The following is a 9,777-nucleotide window of genomic DNA, read 5'->3' as shown; positions in this document are numbered from 1 at the left end:
GCATGAGGCACTGCGCCCAGCTTGTATTTCTCCTAAAATGTCAAAATATCCTCTAGAGCCCTCAGTTAGCTAGGGCACCCCAGGGCTCCTCAAAAGACAATTTGGGAACCACACGTATAAAAGGGAAATCCCCTAACAAACCCTCAGGATATTAACACAGAACATCACAGAATCACAAATAGTGGTCATGATAGTAACTTTCTCACCTGCATTAACCAGCCCCAGTTCCAGGCTGTCTTGGGGGAAGTAAAATGATAGGAGAAAATGGCCCTATTTGATGCTAAAATATTTGCAGAGAGCAGGCCTAAAAAGGACACCCCACAGGAGAAAAGTTCACGGGAAGAAAAGCAGAAGCCCTAGGCTGAACAGAAAGGAGAAAAAGGCGGCTGACCCTGCTCCTGAGGAGATGGATGAATGTGAGCAGGCACTGGCTGCTGAGCCCAAAGCCAAGACCCCTTTGCTCACTTGCCCGAGTACCTTTGTGATGGATGAATTTAAGCACAAGTACTCCTATAAGGACACAATGTGGTGCTGCCGTATTTTCGGGAGCACTCTGATAAGGATGGTTGGTCTGAGTATTGCTTTCCTGAGAAGCTCACCCAGACCTTCTGGAGTTGCAATCTCATCGCTGGAATGTTCCAGCAGTTGAACAAACTGAGAAAGAATGCCTTTGCCAGTGCCATCCTCTTTGGAAGCAACAATATCAGCTCCATTTCTGGAGCCTGGGTCTTCACAGGCCTTGACACTGAGTCCAGATTGGCAGGTGGTCTTCGAGTCATACACGTGGCAGAAACTGGATCCTGGCAGCAAGGAGACCCAGACACTGGTTTGTGAGTACTGTTCCTGGAAAAGGGCCTTCCAGCATGTGGGCCAACTTCAGTCAGGGCAAGATCTTCAAGTAAACAGCTCTTGCCATTGCCTTGCTTCCTGTACCTGTTCTTTAAGGAGATGGGGATCATTAAAAGAAACTGAATATTGAAAAAAAAAAAGTTTAATTTAAGGTCAGTTTTTTCCATTTATGACGACTGAGAAATACCAAGTGCCTACTTAACAAGATTGCCATCCAACATTATTAAAATTTAAAATAAAAATATTGGGCCGGGAGTGGTGGCTCACACCTGTAATCCCAGCACTTTGGAAGGCCAAGGAGGAAGGATTTCTTGAGGCCAGGAGTTCAACACAAGCCTGGGCAGCAAAACAAGATTCTGTCTCTACAAAAAAATATAAAAAATTAGCTGGGCATGGTGATGCATGCCTATAGTCGTAGCTAATCGGGAGGATGAGATAGGAGGCTCGCTTGAGCCCAGGAGTTTGAGGCTGCAGTGAGCTATGACTGCGCCACTGCACTCCAGCCTGGGCAATAGAGTAAGACCCTCACTCTAAAAAATAAAGGAATAAATACAAGTATTGTACTTTTAGCTACACTAAAAACTTCACAAGGTCATTGTCAGGCCCCATCCTTTCCTCAAAGAACACAAACCTTAGAGTCACATAGATTTGGATTCAAATTTAGACCCACTGCTTTCCATGATCTTGAGCAAGTCTCTCAATCTTTCAGATCACCTTCTCATAAAAAATGTAGACCATAATTCTCACTTCTTAAGTTCTTATGGAAAGTGAAAGAACATATAAAAAGTGCCTAGCACAGACCCTGGAACATAACAGGTGCTCAAGACCCCCTTGCCATTTCCTAAACATGCCTTAGACTTGCATCCTACTAAACCTTTGCAACATGGTGCTTCCTTGGCCTGATAAACCGTACTGCTTTTGTCTGCTGCCAAACTCTGTTCATTCTGCGTCACCCAACTTAAATACATTCTTCTCTCTGAAGCTTCCCTTGGCTTCTTTGGAGAGAATGAGTCACTCTGTCTTGTTCAGTTCTGCAGGATTTACCACTATCGCCTCACTTGATCACATTGTGTTGTAATTGCTTATTTATGAATCTTCTCCCTCACCAGATTTTATGGTCCTCCTCCATGGCTGAAGCCACATATTTTCACAGCACCTAGCATGGTACTTGGCCCTCAATAAATGTTTCAATGAAGGGAGGAATAATAATAGCAAACAGTCAGTGCTTAATTCTAGGCATTATTCCAAGTGCTTTACAAATATTATTAACTTGTTTAATCTTCATGACAATTCTATGAATTATTATCATTTCTCTCTTACAGATGAGGAAAATGGCACATAGAAAAGTTATGTAATTTGTCTAAGGTCACTCAGCTATTAACTGTCAAAGCCAGGATTCAAACCCAAGCAGTTGGTGTGAGTCCAGACTTTTAGCCAACACACTACAATGCCTCCCAGTGAACAAAGGAATGAACAATCACAAACAAATTTGCTTTTCCCAAATGTCTTGCTTTCTCAGGTTTTGGAATGGCTCATCCATTCATTTAACAAACACTTTACATAGAGCTTTCTATGTGTATAATTATCACACTAAACACCAATCTCTGTTTTCCTCACCCCGGCCACACCCCACTTCACACAATCTTCACTGCTTGCCCCTAACCTCGACTGCTCTGTGAATTTCTTTGTTTTGTTTTCCTGGAGACAGGGTCTCACCCTGTCCCTCAGGTTGGAGAGCAGTGGCATGATCATAGTTCACTGTAGCCTGGAACTCCTGGGCTCAAATGAGCCTCCTGCCTCAGCCTCCAGCCTCCAGCCTGAGTACGTAGGACTTCAGGTGCCCATCATCACACCTGGCTAATTTTTAATATGTTTTTGGAGAGATAAAATCTAGCTATGTTGCCCAGGCTGGTCTCAAACTCCTGGACTCAAGCAATCCTCCCACTTCAGCCTCCCAAAGTGTTGGGATTATAGGCATGAGCCACCGTGCCCAGTCCTCTTTCAGTTTCTGGAATGTGTTGTGCTCTCTCCCACCTCTGACCCATGACTGCCACATTGACTAACTAACTTGTACTTTTTCTTCAATTCTCAGCTTAAATTGCTTCCTTCTGAAAGACTTCCATTTGCCCCCTAAAGAAAGTTAGGTACACCTGCTCTGGGCTTCCCATGGCACTTGACACTTTCCTCATCATAACATTTTTCATACATACTCTTCTTGCCCATTTGCTTGTCAACCTTCTGCACTAGACTATAAGCTCTACAAGAGCAAGAACTGAGTCTATCCAGGTCGTCACTGAATCTGCAGCACCTAGCCTGATGTCTGGCATATAGTAGGTACCTGACACATATTTATTGGATGACAGATTGAAGCACGAGCAAGACAAAATCTCTATGCTTAAGTCTAGTGGGAGGCCAGGCACTATTCATTCCTATAATCCCAGTGCTTTGGGAGGCCCAGGCAAGAGGATCACTTGAGGCCAAAGGTTCAAGACCAGCCTGGGCAACATAGCAAGACCCCATCTCTACAAAAGTAAATAAATTAGCTGGCATGGTGGTGTGTGGTTGTAGTCTTAGCTATTCAGGGGGCTGAGGTGGGAGGATCTCTTGAGCCCATGAGTAATTACAGTAAGCTATGATTGTGCCCCTGCACCCCAGTCTGGGCAATAGAGCAAGACCCTTTTTCTTAAAAAATAAAAAAATACAGAACTCTATTGGGGGAAATAAAAGCCTAGAGGGGATACAGGAAAATAAACACTTGTAGTATATTGTTATAAGTGCTATAATAGAGATCCCAGGGTCCTTCAGGGACACAGAGGGAAAGATTTCTAACTCTACTTGAGGTAAAGTGGAAGGGGGAAAGCTCACCAGAGTCTTAAAGGATAAGTGAGAGTTGAAAAGAAAGAGGTAGTATTAGCCAGGCGCAGTGGCTTATGCCTATAATCCCAACACTTTGGGAGGCCGAGGTCGACGGATCACTGAAGTCAGGAGTTCGAGACCAGCCTGGCCAATGTGGTAAAATCCCATCTCTATGAAAAATACAAAAATTAGCCGGGCGTAGTGGCACATGCCTGTAGTCCCAGCTACTCAGGAGGCTGAGGCACGAGAATTGCTTGAAGCTGGGAGGCAGAGGTTGTAGTGAGCCGAGATCACACCACTACACTCCAACCTGGACCACAGAGTGAGACTCCGTCTCAAAAAAAAAAAAAAGAAAAAAAAGATGTAGTATAGAGGCAAAAAGCAAGAGCAAGAACTGTAATAGAAATTGCTTTTTAGCCTAAATGGCTAAATCATTTTTCTGTGTGTCTAAAAGTAACATTAATCTAAACTTAGTCTTACAATTGGCTTGTTTAGTAAGAATTTGGAAGCAATGTGAAATAACTTAAAAGGCAATTGATGGAATAATGTTATTTCTTAATTATCACTCCTATAAATTCCCATGAAAATCAGTTCTTTATTATCATATTTATCATGCTGCACTACCATTGTCAAAATGTGTCTATCCTACCTGATTGTGAGCTATTTAAGGCCTTGGATTAAAGAGCATTAAGATCTGATTCGATTCTATGTATTCCTCATACTGAGAACAAAGCCAGGCCCAGAGGATCTGTGAATACTCCAGCATGACCACAAAGTTCTAAATGAACTGACCTCCAACAAGCTCTGTTTCTTCTTGCGTCCCATACTCTGTGCTTCAGTCAATATTAAACACCCTTCAGTTCCCTCGACAAAATTTGGCTGCTTAAAGCCTCTAGGCCTTCACACATGCCGACTCCCATTGTCTTCCCACCCATTTCCCAGCTCTTATCTAACTAACTTCTACTCAGCTTTCAGCTTAAACATTACTTCTGAAGGAAGCTTTCTTTGACCTGAAGACACAATTAGACCTTCCTATTATATGGCCTTTAATGCCCTATATTTTTCTTTGGTGTCATTTATCATACTTATAAATACTTACTCATTCTCTGTCCTTTAGATAGTAAGTTTCATAATTCAGCACTTGGACTAGAGCATATAAGACAGATGCTCAATAAAAATTATTTTGAATAAGTTACTGAAAAAATGAATAAAGTGCTACTATGTGTTTTTAAGTATGATTTTAGTGGCTCGGTTTTCAGCAATCTCTGTGTGGTATCGTGGTAGATTGGAATTAATTAAAATCATTAAATCAAACTAGGGCCAGGTGCAGTGGCTTATGCCTGTAATCCCAGCCCTTTGGGAGGCCGAGGTGGGCAGATCACTTGAGGTCAGGAGTTTGACACCAGCCTGGCCAACATGGTGAAACCCCATCTCTACTAAAAATACAAAAAAAAAAAAAAAAATTAGCTGGGCATAGTGGTACACACCTGTAGTCTCAGCTGAACCTGGGAGGCGAAGGTTGCAGTGAGCTGAGATCATGCTACTGCACTCTAGCCTAGATGACGGAGTGAGACTGTCTCAAAAAAAAAAAAAAAAAAAAAAGACTAATCAAATCAGTGAATCACCATGTAGTGATTTAGTACTAGAAGCACTTCCCATCCACCATTAAGAATCAAGGTTGTGGTCGGGTGTGGTGGCTCACACCTGGAATCCCAGCACTTTGGGAGACCAAGGTGGAGGATAGCTTGAGCCCAGGAGTTTGAGATCAGCCTGGGCAACATAGCAGGACCCTGTCTCCATAAAAAGAAAAAAAAAAAAAAAAAAAAAGTCCAGGCGCAGTGGCTCACGCCTGTAATCCCAGCACTTTGGGAGGCCGAGGCGGGCAGGCGGATCACGAGGTCAGGAGATCAAGACCCTCCTGGCTAATACGGTGAAACCCCGTCTCTACTAAAAATACAAAAAAAAATTAGCTGGGCGTGGTGGCGGGCGCCTGTAGTCCCAGCTACTCGGGAGGTTGAGGCAGGAGAATGGCGTGAACCCAGGAGGCGGAGCTTGCAGTGAGCCGAGATGGCGCCACTGCACGCCAGCCTGGGCGACAGAGCGAGACTCCGACTCAAAAAAAAAAAAAAAAAAAAAAAAAAAAATCAGGGTTGTTGCTCTGCAGAGCAAGTAGTTGAGGCAACAATGCCTTATCCAGGAAGATTTAGGTGGCCCTCTGTTCATACCACTTTCTTCCCTCTACTCTTTTTTTTTTTTTTTTTTTTTTTGGTCGGGGGGGACGAAGTCTCGTTCTGCTGCCCAGGCTGGAGAGCAGTGGACGATCTCGCCTCACTGCAACCTCTGTCTCCTGGGTTCAAGCGATTCTCCTGCCTCACCTCCCGAGTAGCTGAGATTACAGGCGCCTGCCACCACGCCCGGCTATTTTGCATTTTTAGTAGAGACGAGGTTTTGCCATGTTGGCCAGGCTGGTCTCAAACTCCTGACCTCAGGTGATCCTCCTGCCTCCCAAAATGCTGGGATTACAGGTGTGAGCCACAGCACCCTGCCTTCCCTCTGTTCTTTCTGGTGATCCTCTCCTTGCTATCAAAATTCCTTCCTAGGCTTACATTTGTTTTTTAGAGATGAGCTTTCACTATGTTGTCCGAGCTGGACTCAATCTCCTGGGCTCAAGCTATGCTCCCACCTCAGCCTCCTGAGTAGCTGGGATTACAGGCATGAGCCACCACACTTGGCTCTACTTTACTTATACCAGCTTTCAACTCATCTCTAGCTCCAGGTCCTCTTCCTGGATCTTCAAAGGCTTGCCCCATCCAGCCAGCAGCAGGAGCCACCTTTTCTCCACAGCCTTGCCGGGGCAGCAGAATATTATTGCTTCTGGCCCCAGACTATCTTACCCACACCTCTTCAGATCCTACCAACCTTCCTTACTAGTGAGCTCTGGCATAAGGCAAGAGTTTGAGTGTGTGGAGGAGCCAAAGAAAGAACAGTTCCTACCCTCAAGCAGCTCCCAGTCTGTTGAAGACACAAAGGGCATTTCCTCTTTCATAAAGAAGTTTAGAAAAGTCATCATCCTTGAGTCTTCCTTTTCACTTACCACACATCCAATCCCTCTCCAATTCTTGTTCTATTTCTTTTTAGCACTTGTATCTGTCCCTTTCTGTCTATGCCCACCACCACTGTCCTGAGTTAGACCTCATAAACTTTATTCTGGACTATTGCAACAGCCTCCCTAAATTATCTCCTTGTTTCTATTTTCAAATGCCATTCAATCCATTCTCCACAGTAACCAGAGTGATTTTCTCAAAACACGACTCTGACCACATCCCTCCTCTGCTGAAAACCTCTGATAGCATCTGTTACTCTTAGAACAAAGTGCAGGCATTCAAGGTCCTTTACAATCTGCTGACCAACTCACCTTTCTCAAGTTTGGCTCGGGTTTTGGCAGTTGTTCAATGGGAAATCTATGCAAAGGAATAGGGTAAGGCCTTATCACAAATGTTCATTTTGGCATTGAGCTATATATTCAATTTTTAAAGGAAATATTGCAGGTATACACAAAATTATACAAAACAACACAGTGAATACTGTATTCCCATCACCCACCTTAAGAAATGAAACATTACCAATAAAATGGAAGCCCCTGTGTACTCCTCCCCAGTTGTCTAATCCTCTCTTCCCAAGCATCCAGAGGTATCCACTGTCTTGAATTTGTTTTTCATTCCTATGTGTGTTTCTAGACTTACAATATGTATTTGTACCCCTGAAAAATGTGTAGTGTTATTTTGTATTTTTAAACTCTTTAATTTAAAATAATTTTTTTAAAAGAGTTGCAAAACCAGTACAGATAGCTCTATATATCCTTTACCCATTTTTTTTTTTTTTGAGACAGGATCTTACACTGTTGTCCAGGCTGGAGTGTAGTGGCGGGATCATGGCTCATTGCAGCCTCAACTTCCTGGGCTCAGGTGATTCTCCCACCTCAGCTTCCCAAGTAGCTGGACTACAGGTACACACCACCACATCTGGCTAATTTTTGTATTTTGTAGAAGCAGGGTCTAGTCTTGAATTCCTGGGTTCAAGTGATCTGCCCATCTCGGCCTCCCAAAGTGCTGGAATTGCAGATGTAAGCCACCACACCCAGCCACAGTTTTTTAATGCTAATATATTGCACAATCATGGTATAATTATCAACATTTAGAAATTAACATTAACACAATATTATTAATTAAACTAAAATCTTTATTCAGATTTCACCAGTTTCTCCACAATGTCCTTTTTCTAATCTTGGATCCAGTCTGGGGTCTCACATTGCATTTGTTTGTTTGTTTTTTGTTTTTGTTTTTTTGGGACAGGGTCTAGCTCTGTTGCTGGAGTGCAGTGGTGCAATCATGGCTTACTGCAGTCTTGACCTCCCTGGCTCAGGTGAGCCTCTCGCCTCAGCCCCCAAAATAGCTGGGTGCACCCCTATGTCTGGCTAATTTTTGTATTTTTTGTAGAGACCGGGTTTCTCCACTTTGCCCAGGCTGGTCTCAAACTCCTGAGCTCAAGGCACGCACTACCTCAGCTTCCCAAAGTGCTGGGATTACAGGCATGAGCCACTGTGGCCAGCCTCACCTTGCATTTTGTTGTCAGTCTCCTTAGTCTCCTCCAATCTGTGATGGTTCCTCCAGTCTTTAGTCTTCTATTGTAATTTTGGCACATTTGAAGAGTACTGGTTAGATATTTTTAGAATGTTCCACAGTTTGGGTTTGCTGGCCAGCAATTGTCTTAAGAGTAGCCTTTTGTTTGATTCATCCTCTGCATTATTCCTAAGAGCCATAGAGCTACCAATTGTAAAGATTATTGTTAGTCACTCATAGTTATTTGTAGGTGGTAGGCAGTTTTCTAAGGAGAAAGGAAACTTGGTTGCCCAGCTCTCACTCTAGGGACATTATAACTGTCACATTCATATGGTGACCCTCTCTTGTGGAGAACACAGTAGGAGAGTTCTGTTGAATAGCCAACCACCCTATTCCTTTACTCACAGTTCTTTGTGAATAATACTTGCATGTTGTATAACTGCATCAATATGGAGTTAACAAAAGAAGGGGGTATCTGTCTGCTTTCATGCTTTCCCCACAACCCCACTGGAAGTGACCAGAGGCTCCCACTGAAAAGATCAATGACCCACTGGCATCAGTTGATAGTGGCAAGGCAGTGTCAAGCTAATGGGCTTACCCTGGCTCTAGATCTATGTTTTTAGTCCCATTATCATACTACACTGCTGAGGGAAAAGTATAGATGGGGAATTAGAAAGTTTGAATTCCAGTCCTTGCTGCGCCACCAACATTGTGTGACCTTGAACAAGTCTGAACATCCAGTTGCCAGTGTGTACAATAATAGCATTGGTTTAGAAGGGCTTGGAGATAGACTTCCACTCTAAATTTCTGGGAAACATCAGACTTTAACCAACTGCACCAATCACAGAAACATAACACGGCACTATTATCATAAATTCACTTCTGGGATGGAAAAGAACCTTGAGTTGAATTGAAGGTAGTTATTGTAGTCCATCTTCCCTCAAGAGCTTGAAGTCCTGCTGCAGCCTTCATAAACAGTTCTTCAAACTCAGTTTTTATGCAACTTTTTGCTCACAGCCCATATAAAATTCAAACTTCCTGCTCTGCTTGTTCATTCATAAATTCAGTCAGGGAAGTATAGACCGACAACACTGACAAGACTCATTATCCCCCTCCTCATACAGTTGAGAAACAGGAGGTCCGGAGAGTGAGGCTTTTCCTCAGGTTACTCAGCAAATTTTAGACAAATAATAAATTCTCCAGCAATACCATCAAAAGACAGATTAATCCTGGTTATTATTGAATTTCAAATATAAAGAACTATTTCTTCAAACAGAAAAAGCAAGTTACATATCAGAAGGCAAAACAGCGACATTGTAAGCTCTGGGTTTTTTTAGAGATGGGATCTCACTATGTTGCCTAGGCTGAAGTGCTGTGGTTATTCATAGGCACGATCATAGTGCACTACAACCTCAAACTCCTGAGCTCAAGCGATCCACCTTCCTCAGTCTTT

General features: G+C 43.2%; 1 pseudogene; it reads left to right on the top strand.

The window, feature by feature from the left end:
* Positions 1–277: 277 nt before the first annotated feature.
* On the top strand, positions 278–902 carry LOC129397915 (elongation factor 1-gamma-like; annotated as a pseudogene).
* Positions 903–9,777: the final 8,875 nt, after the last annotated feature.

The sequence above is a fragment of the Pan paniscus genome, chromosome 1, assembly GCF_029289425.2.
Source record: "Pan paniscus chromosome 1, NHGRI_mPanPan1-v2.0_pri, whole genome shotgun sequence".
Taxonomy (NCBI): Eukaryota; Metazoa; Chordata; class Mammalia; order Primates; family Hominidae; genus Pan; species Pan paniscus.
The sequence above is the reverse complement of the archived record's forward strand: the minus strand, read 5'-3'. Positions and strand labels throughout refer to the sequence as shown.